The following is a 14039-nucleotide window of genomic DNA, read 5'->3' on the forward strand; positions in this document are numbered from 1 at the left end:
CTTAGGATCATGTATGCCGGAGTTATAGCCGTTTCATTTTTCATGGCGAAGGATCGAAATTCGCCGCCCAGCCACGCCCCCTAGGAAAGACTAATGAGAATTGTTTTAATAACTTTTAGTCTCCTATGCCTGTAGATGATACGGACCGAATTTGAAAGTCCTGGGGTCAAATCTCTAGGAGGAGTTCGTTAAAGTATGCGGGCTGGAAATGACAAAATTTCAACTTTGATACAAAATGGCCGACTTCCTGTTGGAGTTAGGCTATGTGTCCTTGAGACTTTTTGGTGCGTCTGGTCATGATACATATGCATACCGAATTTCGTTCTCCTACGACAATCTGTATCGAGGGGGTCAATTCTAGGTGGCGCTGTCGAGCCATTTTGTCCCGCTTTATTTCGAGACCCATAAAATATCGCAATTTTCGCTAGTCCTGACATCTGTGCAAATTTTCATGAGTTTTCGTGCATGTTTAGGCCCTCAAAAATGCGTTTGTTTCGGAGGAATAATAATAATAATAATTAAAGCTGCAAGCAGCGATGATCGGGCCCTCGCGTCCTTGCGTATGTCGGGGCTCGGCACTGGTGAAGGGCTTCTGTCACGGGCATATAGATGTCCCCAGACCTGGGGTCCGTTTTACAAAGCAGGTTTAGTGAAAACTCAGAGTTTGTTAACCCTGAAATGAGGGAAACTCTGAGTTTTCCGTTTCAAAAAGGGAGGTAACTCAAACCAGAGAAAGAGGGATAACTCTAGCCTGTTTCACAGAGAGGGGTAACTTAAGCTCTCGGTCAGTTACCGTAGCAACAGACTCTATGAATCTAACCTGGTCGGGACCAGGTTTTTCTCAATGAACCTCGACTTTCTCTCAGTCTCCGCCCTCTTTCAGAGCCACACACTCCATTTGATTTCCTCATTCATTCAGGCAGCAGGCGAGTTTTGGCGTAGCCTAGTTCTGCCGTCTGTCATTTAAAGAAATCATTAAAAAAAATAAATAAATTAAAAAAAAAATCAGAGTCAGTATATTAGAAGTCCATTAGGCACAGTAAGTGGCGACTTTTTTTCACTAACATGGCATGTCCTTTTGATAACGATCCCGTGGATGAAGGTGCAGCATTACTGCGCAGAGAATTAAATATTCGTCGAGAGATGGTTATCAGACCACGCATAGATGTTCTAGCATTTCCAGCCATTATCTTTTTGAGCGGTACCATTTCACGTCACAGTCCATCATCTACATACACAACCTAAGCCGTCTTTACATTTGCAACATTACCAATCGTAATCATGCTCTCACATCCCAGCAGATATTGTGTGTTGCGCTGCGTTTCTTTGCAAACGGAAGTTTTTTTGTACAGTGTCGGGGCCAGCCACTGGCCTTCCTATGTTCTGGCTTAGGGCCAGCTCCTCTGCCTCCGTTAGAGGTGGCGGTGCTGGACCACCACCCGTTTTACGGACATCTGCCTTCTTTCTGTTGGCTGAGTAGAAGTCTGTGTTAGTTTAAATAGGATTAATTATTTAACAGAACATGATGTAGATGAGAAGACATTTATGTGTGTGAAACCAGCATTATGTTGGGGATAAAACAACTGCACAGTCAAACAGCCACTTAATATTTACTTTACAATGTAAAACATGATCAAAATGAGGTTCCCCCATGAGATTATGCCGAGGTCTCACCTGTTTGAACAATGTTTTTAAATTTCATCCTAAACTGCTGCCAAGTGCGCTTGGACCTAAATGAAATAAATTAATAGGCCACCATTCAAGCAGTTTTCCTCTGTAATATTATTGTGATTGCAAAGGACTACATTTAAACTTACGCAATGACCGAGCAGCAGCCGTCTCCCTCTCTTTTGCAGCTGCAGCGGTGTTGCACTTCTTTCTGAAAACATGCTCAAACTCGTCGTATGAGCGAATTAAGATGTCTAGTTCTAGGGGGGCGAAAAACGCAGCCATCCTCTTCCCCGTTGCCATGGTGACTGGTTGAATCGGGGCTCCATTGATGCTGGCTTTTTATAGTTGTGGTGCACGCGCTTAACTCCAGGTGAAACTACTCCGAGTTGATTAAACTGACTCAAATCAGCTGTTCTGGAACCGGAAACTCAGAGTTTTCTATCTCAGAGTAGATCAACTCAGAGTTCAGGATTAGACTCAGAGTTTGTTGAACCTGCTTTGTGAAACGGACCCCTGAGCTGTTTTCAGACAGTGCAAGGGGAAATTAACGTCACATCCTCAATCACCTACTCTGCCTGCTGCAGGGGCTGCTGCATTGAAATGTGGTAGGGGGCGCTATGGAGCCAGTTTTCATCACTGACTGAATATTGCTAGTTAGACGTGTTCAGGCTGGGAGTCTTATCAAACATGTAAAGTTTGGTGTAGACTCCAGCATTTACACTAAACTTATAGCAATTTCGCCTGTCATGGCGAAACATCAAAACTCAACGCCACGCCACGGCCACACGCTTCAATGCTAAGTAAATGTTTTGATAACTTTTGATCACACACTAGTGTAGATGACACACACTGATTTTGAAGTCGTTACCATGAATTCTGTAGGAGGAGTTCGTTAAAATACAAGGTATGCCAAATGGTCAAAAAAACGCGAAAAATGACCACTTTTATCAAGATGGCCGACTTCCTGTAGGACTTACGATATGGCTCCAAGAGGCTTTTTTGTGCGTCTTGACATGATACATTAGCCTCCCGAATTTCATTTTCCTAGGTTCATCTGGAAGGCGGGGCTACAATTTTGAAATTTTCAAGGGGGCGCTGTTGAGCCATATTGTCACGTCTATGCAAATGACCTATCCAGGATTTTAGCTGGTGTCGCTCCAGACATGTGTGCCAAGTTTCGTGACTGTAGACCCATCCCTTATCCCTAAAATACACCATCGTATTTCATGGCGAAGGATGTGTCGCCATGGCAACGGCGTTTGGTCATGGGTCACGACCTACCAAAGGTAGCATCACCAAGGTCTTACATCTTAGCTGAGTCAATTTCAGATGCATCGGCCAAATTTCCTAGGAGTAATACAACAAAGAACGACGCATGATACTTCCTGTTGCCAGTAGGTGGCGGTATGACTCTCACTAAATATGGGCCTGACAATGTGTTCAGACCGGGACTCTTAACAAGCATATGAAATTTGGAAAAGATCAGACCATGTGGAGTCAAGTTATAAGGCTTTGAAATTTCATGGCGAGACATCGAAATTCGCCGCGTCGTCATGGCAACACCTTTCCACGAAAAGTCACCAACTTCATAATATACCATCTCCAAGGTCTTTAGGCTATTCTGAGTAAATTTGAGGTGGATCCCATCACCGTGCCACCCACAGAGCGTCAAAGTGTAAAACATGTAACTTCCTGTTGCCAGTAGGTGGCGCTATGACTTACATCCAATATTGACACATGGATGTGTTCAGGACGGGACTCTTTCCAAGCACAAAAGGTTTGGGTCTCTTAGGATCGTGCATGCCGGAGTTATGGCTGTTTGAATTTTCACGGCGAAGGATCGAAATTCGCCGCCCGACCACACCCCCTCAACAATGTCGAAAACTCACCGTTTTGATAACTTTTCATCTCCCAGGTCTGTAGATGATACTGACCGAATTTCAAGTTGCTCAGGTCAAATCCCTAGGAGGAGTTCGTTAAAGTACGCGAGCTAAAAACGGCAAAATTGGCCTGAAAATCGCAACTTTGAACCAAAATGGCTGACTTCCTGTTGGATTTAGGGTATGGCTCCAAGAGACTTTTTGGTGCGTCTGGTCATGATATATAAGCACACCAAATTTCATTGTTCTACGACCATCTGTATCGTGGGGCTCGCTTTTCTTAATTTTCTAGGTGGCGCTGTCGAGCCATTTTTCCCCGCATTTTTTGCGAGACGCATAAAATCTGCGATTTTCACCAGAACTGACGCGCACGCCAATTTCGGTGAGTTTTGGTACACGTTTGTAGAAGTTATTTGAGGTCAAAGAGTCGCAATAATAATAATAATAATAAGAATAATTAAAGCTGCAAGCAGCGATGATCGGGCCCTCGCGTCCTTGCGTATGTCGGGGCTCGGCGCTGGTGAAGAGCTTCTGTCAGGGGCATATAAATGTCCCCAGACCTGGGCTGTTTTCAGACAGTGCAAGGGGAGATTAACGTCACATCCTCAATCACCTACTCTGCCTGCTGCAGGGGCTGCTGCATTGAAATGTGGTAGGGGGCGCTATGGAGCCAGTTTTCATCACTGACTGAATATTGCTATTTAGACGTGTTCAGGCTGGGAGTCTTATCAAACATGTAAAGTTTGGTGTAGACTCCAGCATTTACACTAAACTTATAGCAATTTCGCCTGTCATGGCGAAACATCAAAACTCAACGCCACGCCACGGCCACACGCTTCAATGCTAAGTAAATGTTTTGATAACTTTTGATCACACACTAGTGTAGATGACACACACTGATTTTGAAGTCGTTACCATGAATTCTGTAGGAGGAGTTCGTTAAAATACAAGGTATGCCAAATGGTCAAAAAAACGCGAAAAATGACCACTTTTATCAAGATGGCCGACTTCCTGTAGGACTTACGATATGGCTCCAAGAGGCTTTTTTGTGCGTCTTGACATGATACATTAGCCTCCCGAATTTCATTTTCCTAGGTTCATCTGGAAGGCGGGGCTACAATTTTGAAATTTTCAAGGGGGCGCTGTTGAGCCATATTGTCACGTCTATGCAAATGACCTATCCAGGATTTTAGCTGGTGTCGCTCCAGACATGTGTGCCAAGTTTCGTGACTGTAGACCCATCCCTTATCCCTAAAATACACCATCGTATTTCATGGCGAAGGATGTGTCGCCATGGCAACGGCGTTTGGTCATGGGTCACGACCTACCCAATGTAGCATCACCAAGGTCTTACATCTTAGCTGAGTCAATTTCAGATGCATCGGCCAAATTTCCTAGGAGTAATACAACGGGGAACGACGCATGATACTTCCTGTTGCCAGTAGGTGGCGCTATGACTCTCACTAAATATGGGCCTGACAATGTGTTCAGACCGGGACTCTTAACAAGCATATGAAATTTGGAAAAGATCAGACCATGTGGAGTCAAGTTATAAGGCTTTGAAATTTCATGGCGAGACATCAAAATTCGCCGCGTCGTCATGGCAACACCTTTCCACGAAAAGTCACCAACTTCATAATATACCATCTCCAAGGTCTTTAGGCTATTCTGAGTAAATTTGAGGTGGATCCCATCACCGTGCCACCCACAGAGCGTCAAAGTGTAAAACATGTAACTTCCTGTTGCCAGTAGGTGGCGCTATGACTTACATCCAATATTGACACATGGATGTGTTCAGGACGGGACTCTTTCCAAGCACAAAAGGTTTGGGTCTCTTAGGATCGTGCATGCCGGAGTTATGGCTGTTTGAATTTTCACGGCGAAGGATCGAAATTCGCCGCCCGACCACACCCCCTCAACAATGTCGAAAACTCACCGTTTTGATAACTTTTCATCTCCCAGGTCTGTAGATGATACTGACCGAATTTCAAGTTGCTCAGGTCAAATCCCTAGGAGGAGTTCGTTAAAGTACGCGAGCTAAAAACGGCAAAATTGGCCTGAAAATCGCAACTTTGAACCAAAATGGCCGACTTCCTGTTGGATTTAGGGTATGGCTCTAAGAGACTTTTTGGTGCGTCTCGTCATGATATATAAGCACACCAAATTTCATTGTTCTACGACCATCTGTATCGTGGGGCTCGCTTTTCTTAATTTTCTAGGTGGCGCTGTCGAGCCATTTTTCCCCGCATTTTTTGCGAGACGCATAAAATCTGCGATTTTCACCAGAACTGACGCGCACGCCAATTTCGGTGAGTTTTGGTACACGTTTGTAGAAGTTATTTGAGGTCAAAGAGTCGCAATAATAATAATAATAATAAGAATAATAATAATAATAATAATAATAATAATAATAATAATAATAATAATAATAATTCCTTTGGAAACAAGAGGGCTTCGCGCTGGTCAGCGCTCGGGCCCTAATAATAATAATAATAATAATAATAATAATAATAATAATAATTCCTTTGGAAACAAGAGGGCTTCGCGCTGGTCAGCGCTCGGGCCCTAATTAAAGCTGCAAGCAGCGATGATCGGGCCCTCGCACCCCAGCGCATGTCCAAGTGACGCTCAGTCGAAGGGCTTTTGTCAGTGACTTGTTGTGTAAAGTTTGAGGCAGATCCAACCGTGTACACTCAAGTTATATCAATTTCCTCTGTCATGGCGAAACATCAAAACTCAACGCCACGCCACGGCCAAACCATCATGATCATACACTAGTCTAGATGACACACACTGATTTTGAAGTCCTTACGATGGATTCTGTAGAAGTTCTTTAAAATACAAGGTATGCGAAATGGCCAAGAAAAGGCGAAAATGTACCATTTTTTTCAAGATGGCCGACTTCCTGTTCCACTTACAATAAGGCTTCAAGAGGCTTTTTTGTGCGTGTTGACATTATACATGTGCCCTGTGAATTTCATCTTTCTACGTTAATCTGGAAGGCGGGGCTGCAATTTTGAAATTTTAAAGGGGGCGCTGTTGAGCCATTTTGCCACGCCCATTCAAAGCGACCACATAGGATTTGAGCTGACATCACTCTAGACATGTGTGTCAAGTTTCATGACTGTAGAGCAATCCCTTCTCCCTGAAAAACAGTATCATATTTCATGGCGAAGGATGTGTCGCCATGGTAACAGCATTCCGTTTTGGGTCATGAGCTGCCAAATGTAGCATCACCAAGGTCTTGTTTATTAGCTGACTTAATTTCAGGTGCATCAGCCAAATTTCCTAGGAGTAATTAGACAAAGTACGACGCATGATACTTCCTGTTGCCAGTAGGTGGCGCTATGACTTTCGCTAAATATGAGACTGAACATGTGTTCAGATCGGGACTCTTAACAAGCATATGAAATTTGGAAAAGATCAGACCACGTGGAGTCAAGTTATAAGGCATTGAAATTTCATGGCGTCACATCGAAATTCGCCGCGTCGCCATGGCAACACCTTTCAACGAAGGGTCACCAACTTCATAATATAAGATCTCCAAGGTCTTGAGGCTATTCTCTGTAAATTTCAGCTGGATTCCATCACCGTGCTGCCCACAGGGCGTCAGAGCGTAAAACATGTAACTTCCTGTTGCCAGGAGGTGGCGCTATGACTCATATCCTGTATTGTCACATGGACCCGTTCAGGGCAGGACTCTTATGAAGCACAAAAGGTTTGGCTCTCTTAGGATCATGTATGCCGGAGTTATAGCCGTTTCATTTTTCATGGCGAAGGATCGAAATTCGCCGCCCAGCCACGCCCCCTAGGAAAGACTAATGAGAATTGTTTTAATAACTTTTAATCTCCTATGCCTGTAGATGATACGGACCGAATTTGAAAGTCCTGGGGTCAAATCTCTAGGAGGAGTTCGTTAAAGTATGCGGGCTGGAAATGACAAAATTTCAACTTTGATACAAAATGGCCGACTTCCTGTTGGAGTTAGGCTATGTGTCCTTGGGACTTTTTGGTGCGTCTGGTCATGATACATATGCATACCGAATTTCGTTCTCCTACGCCAATCTGTATCGAGGGGGTCAATTCTAGGTGGCGCTGTCGAGCCATTTTGTCCCGCTTTATTTCGAGACCCATAAAATATCGCAATTTTCGCCAGTCCTGACATCTGTGCAAATTTTCATGAGTTTTCGTGCATGTTTAGGCCCTCAAAAATGCGTTTGTTTCGGAGGAATAATAATAATAATAATAATAATAATAATAATTAAAGCTGCAAGCAGCGATGATCGGGCCCTCGCACCCCAGCGCATGTCGAAGTGACGCTCAGTCGAAGGGCTTTTGTCAGTGACTTGTTGTGTAAAGTTTGAGGCAGATCCAACCGTGTACACTCAAGTTATATCAATTTCCTCTGTCATGGCGAAACATCAAAACTCAACGCCACGCCACGGCCAAACCATCATGATCATACACTAGTCTAGATGACACACACTGATTTTTAAGTCCTTACGATGAATTCTGTAGGAGGAGTTCTTTAAAATACAAGGTATGCGAAATGGCCAAGAAAAGGCGAAAATTGACCAGTTTTTCAAGATGGCCGACTTCCTGTTCGACTTACAATAAGGCTTCAAGAGGCTTTTTTGTGCGTGTTGACATTATACATGTGCCCTGTGAATTTCATCTTTCTACGTTAATCTGGAAGGCGGGGCTGCAATTTTGAAATTTTAAAGGGGGCGCTGTTGAGCCATTTTGCCACGCCCATTCAAAGTGACCACATAGGATTTTAGCTGACATCACTCTAGACATGTGTGTCAAGTTTCATGACTGTAGAGCAATCCCTTCTCCCTGAAAAACAGTATCGTATTTCATGGCAAAGGATGTGTCGCCATGGTAACAGCATTCAGTTTTGGGTCATGAGCTGCCAAATGTAGCATCACCAAGGTCTTGTTTATTAGCTGACTTAATTTCAGGTGCATCAGCCAAATTTCCTAGGAGTAATTAGACAAAGTACGACGCATGATACTTCCTGTTGCCAGTAGGTGGCGCTATGACTTTCGCTAAATATGAGACTGAACATGTGTTCAGATCGGGACTCTTAACAAGCATATGAAATTTGGAAAAGATCAGACCACGTGGAGTCAAGTTATAAGGCATTGAAATTTCATGGCGTCACATCGAAATTGGCCGCGTCGCCATGGCAACACCTTTCAACGAAGGGTCACCAACTTCATAATATAAGATCTCCAAGGTCTTGAGGCTATTCTCAGTAAATTTCAGCTGGATTCCATCACCGTGCTGCCCACAGGGCGTCAGAGCGTAAAACATGTAACTTCCTGTTGCCAGGAGGTGGCGCTATGACTCATATCCTGTATTGTCACATGGACCCGTTCAGGGCGGGACTCTTATGAAGCACAAAAGGTTTGGCTCTCTTAGGATCATGTATGCCGGAGTTATAGCCGTTTCATTTTTTAAAGGGGGCGCTGTTGAGCCATTTTGCCACGCCCATTCAAAGTGACCACATAGGATTTTAGCTGACATCACTCTAGACATGTGTGTCAAGTTTCATGACTGTAGAGCAATCCCTTCTCCCTGAAAAACAGTATCATATTTCATGGCGAAGGATGTGTCGCCATGGTAACAGCATTCAGTTTTGGGTCATGAGCTGCCAAATGTAGCATCACCAAGGTCTTGTTTATTAGCTGACTTAATTTCAGGTGCATCAGCCAAATTTCCTAGGAGTAATTAGACAAAGTACGACGCATGATACTTCCTGTTGCCAGTAGGTGGCGCTATGACTTTCGCTAAATATGAGACTGAACATGTGTTCAGATCGGGACTCTTAACAAGCATATGAAATTTGGAAAAGATCAGACCACGTGGAGTCAAGTTATAAGGCATTGAAATTTCATGGCGTCACATCGAAATTGGCCGCGTCGCCATGGCAACACCTTTCAACGAAGGGTCACCAACTTCATAATATAAGATCTCCAAGGTCTTGAGGCTATTCTCAGTAAATTTCAGCTGGATTCCATCACCGTGCTGCCCACAGGGCGTCAGAGCGTAAAACATGTAACTTCCTGTTGCCAGGAGGTGGCGCTATGACTCATATCCTGTATTGTCACATGGACCCGTTCAGGGCGGGACTCTTATGAAGCACAAAAGGTTTGGCTCTCTTAGGATCATGTATGCCGGAGTTATAGCCGTTTCATTTTTTAAAGGGGGCGCTGTTGAGCCATTTTGCCACGCCCATTCAAAGTGACCACATAGGATTTTAGCTGACATCACTCTAGACATGTGTGTCAAGTTTCATGACTGTAGAGCAATCCCTTCTCCCTGAAAAACAGTATGATATTTCATGGCGAAGGATGTGTCGCCATGGTAACAGCATTCAGTTTTGGGTCATGAGCTGCCAAATGTAGCATCACCAAGGTCTTGTTTATTAGCTGACTTAATTTCAGGTGCATCAGCCAAATTTCCTAGGAGTAATTAGACAAAGTACGACGCATGATACTTCCTGTTGCCAGTAGGTGGCGCTATGACTTTCGCTAAATATGAGACTGAACATGTGTTCAGATCGGGACTCTTAACAAGCATATGAAATTTGGAAAAGATCAGACCACGTGGAGTCAAGTTATAAGGCATTGAAATTTCATGGCGTCACATCGAAATTGGCCGCGTCGCCATGGCAACACCTTTCAACGAAGGGTCACCAACTTCATAATATAAGATCTCCAAGGTCTTGAGGCTATTCTCAGTAAATTTCAGCTGGATTCCATCACCGTGCTGCCCACAGGGCGTCAGAGCGTAAAACATGTAACTTCCTGTTGCCAGGAGGTGGCGCTATGACTCATATCCTGTATTGTCACATGGACCCGTTCAGGGCGGGACTCTTATGAAGCACAAAAGGTTTGGCTCTCTTAGGATCATGTATGCCGGAGTTATAGCCGTTTCATTTTTCATGGCGAAGGATCGAAATTCGCCGCCCAGCCACGCCCCCTAGGAAAGACTAATGAGAATTGTTTTAATAACTTTTAATCTCCTATGCCTGTAGATGATACGGACCGAATTTGAAAGTCCTGGGGTCAAATCTCTAGGAGGAGTTCGTTAAAGTATGCGGGCTGGAAATGACAAAATCGGTGCAAAATTTCAACTTTGATACAAAATGGCCGACTTCCTGTTGGAGTTAGGCTATGTGTCCTTGAGACTTTTTGGTGCGTCTGGTCATGATACATATGCATACCGAATTTCGTTCTCCTACGACAATCTGTATCGAGGGGCTCAATTTTCTTGACTTTCTAGGTGGCGCTGTCGAGCCATTTTGTCCCGCTTTATTTCGAGACCCATAAAATATCGCAATTTTCGCCAGTCTTGACATCTGTGCAAATTTTCATGAGTTTTCGTGCATGTTTAGGCCCTCAAAAATGCGTTTGTTTCGGAGGAATAATAATAATAATAATAATTAAAGCTGCAAGCAGCGATGATCGGGCCCTCGCACCCCAGCGCATGTCGAAGTGACGCTCAGTTGAAGGGCTTTTGTCAGTGACTTGTTGTGTAAAGTTTGAGGCAGATCCAACCGTGTACACTCAAGTTATATCAATTTCCTCTGTCATGGCGAAACATCAAAAGTCAATGCCACGCCACGGCCAAACCATCATGATCATACACTAGTCTAGATGACACACACTGATTTTGAAGTCCTTACGATGAATTCTGTAGGAGGAGTTCTTTAAAATACAAGGTATGCGAAATGGCCAAGAAAAGGCGAAAATTGACCAGTTTTTCAAGATGGCCGACTTCCTGTTCGACTTACAATAAGGCTTCAAGAGGCTTTTTTGTGCGTGTTGACATTATACATGTGCCCTGTGAATTTCATCTTTCTACGTTAATCTGGAAGGCGGGGCTGCAATTTTGAAAGTTTAAAGGGGGCGCTGTTGAGCCATTTTGCCACGCCCATTCAAAGCGACCACATAGGATTTGAGCTGACATCACTCTAGACATGTGTGTCAAGTTTCATGACTGTAGAGCAATCCCTTCTCCCTGAAAAACAGTATGATATTTCATGGCGAAGGATGTGTCGCCATGGTAACAGCATTCAGTTTTGGGTCATGAGCTGCCAAATGTAGCATCACCAAGGTCTTGTTTATTAGCTGACTTAATTTCAGGTGCATCAGCCAAATTTCCTAGGAGTAATTAGACAAAGTACTACGCATGATACTTCCTGTTGCCAGTAGGTGGCGCTATGACTTTCGCTAAATATGAGACTAAACATGTGTTCAGATCAGGACTCTTAACAAGCATATGAAATTTGGAAAAGATCAGACCACGTGGAGTCAAGTTATAAGGCATTGAAATTTCATGGCGTCACATCGAAATTCGCCGCGTCGCCATGGCAACACCTTTCAACGAAGGGTCACCAACTTCATAATATAAGATCTCCAAGGTCTTGAGGCTATTCTCAGTAAATTTCAGCTGGATTCCATCACCGTGCTGCCCACAGGGCGTCAGAGCGTAAAACATGTAACTTCCTGTTGCCAGGAGGTGGCGCTATGAGTCATATCCTGTATTGTCACATGGACCCGTTCAGGGCGGGACTCTTATGAAGCACAAAAGGTTTGGCTCTCTTAGGATCATGTATGCCGGAGTTATAGCCGTTTCATTTTTTAAAGGGGGCGCTGTTGAGCCATTTTGCCACGCCCATTCAAAGTGACCACATAGGATTTTAGCTGACATCACTCTAGACATGTGTGTCAAGTTTCATGACTGTAGAGAAATCCCTTCTCCCTGAAAAACAGTATCGTATTTCATGGCAAAGGATGTGTCGCCATGGTAACAGCATTCAGTTTTGGGTCATGAGCTGCCAAATGTAGCATCACCAAGGTCTTGTTTATTAGCTGACTTAATTTCAGGTGCATCAGCCAAATTTCCTAGGAGTAATTAGACAAAGTACGACGCATGATACTTCCTGTTGCCAGTAGGTGGCGCTATGACTTTCGCTAAATATGAGACTGAACATGTGTTCAGATCGGGACTCTTAACAAGCATATGAAATTTGGAAAAGATCAGACCACGTGGAGTCAAGTTATAAGGCATTGAAATTTCATGGCGTCACATCGAAATTCGCCGCGTCGCCATGGCAAAACCTTTCAACGAAGGGTCACCAACTTCATAATATAAGATCTCCAAGGTCTTGAGGCTATTCTCAGTAAATTTCAGCTGGATTCCATCACCGTGCTGCCCACAGGGCGTCAGAGCGTAAAACATGTAACTTCCTGTTGCCAGGAGGTGGCGCTATGACTCATATCCTGTATTGTCACATGGACCCGTTCAGGGCGGGACTCTTATGAAGCACAAAAGGTTTGGCTCTCTTAGGATCATGTATGCCGGAGTTATAGCCGTTTCATTTTTTAAAGGGGGCGCTGTTGAGCCATTTTGCCACGCCCATTCAAAGTGACCACATAGGATTTTAGCTGACATCACTCTAGACATGTGTGTCAAGTTTCATGACTGTAGAGCAATCCCTTCTCCCTGAAAAACAGTATCATATTTCATGGCGAAGGATGTGTCGCCATGGTAACAGCATTCAGTTTTGGGTCATGAGCTGCCAAATGTAGCATCACCAAGGTCTTGTTTATTAGCTGACTTAATTTCAGGTGCATCAGCCAAATTTCCTAGGAGTAATTAGACAAAGTACGACGCATGATACTTCCTGTTGCCAGTAGGTGGCGCTATGACTTTCGCTAAATATGAGACTGAACATGTGTTCAGATCGGGACTCTTAACAAGCATATGAAATTTGGAAAAGATCAGACCACGTGGAGTCAAGTTATAAGGCATTGAAATTTCATGGCGTCACATCGAAATTCGCTGCGTCGCCATGGCAACACCTTTCAACGAAGGGTCACCAACTTCATAATATAAGATCTCCAAGGTCTTGAGGCTATTCTCAGTAAATTTCAGCTGGATTCCATCACCGTGCTGCCCACAGGGCGTCAGAGCGTAAAACATGTAACTTCCTGTTGCCAGGAGGTGGCGCTATGACTCATATCCTGTATTGTCACATGGACCCGTTCAGGGCGGGACTCTTATGAAGCACAAAAGGTTTGGCTCTCTTAGGATCATGTATGCCGGAGTTATAGCCGTTTCATTTTTTAAAGGGGGCGCTGTTGAGCCATTTTGCCACGCCCATTCAAAGCGACCACACAGGATTTTAGCTGACATCACTCTAGACATGTGTGTCAAGTTTCATGACTGTAGAGCAATCCCTTCTCCCTGAAAAACAGTATCGTATTTCATGGCGAAGGATGTGTCGCCATGATAACAGCATTCAGTTTTGGGTCATGAGCTGCCAAATGTAGCATCACCAAGGTCTCGTTTATTAGCTGACTTAATTTCAGGTGCATCAGCCAAATTTCCTAGGAGTAATTAGACAAAGTACGACGCATGATACTTCCTGTTGCCAGTAGGTGGCGCTATGACTTTCGCTAAATATGAGAC

Source organism: Thunnus albacares, chromosome 2 (assembly GCF_914725855.1).
Source record: "Thunnus albacares chromosome 2, fThuAlb1.1, whole genome shotgun sequence".
In the NCBI taxonomy this organism is placed as follows: Eukaryota; Metazoa; Chordata; class Actinopteri; order Scombriformes; family Scombridae; genus Thunnus; species Thunnus albacares.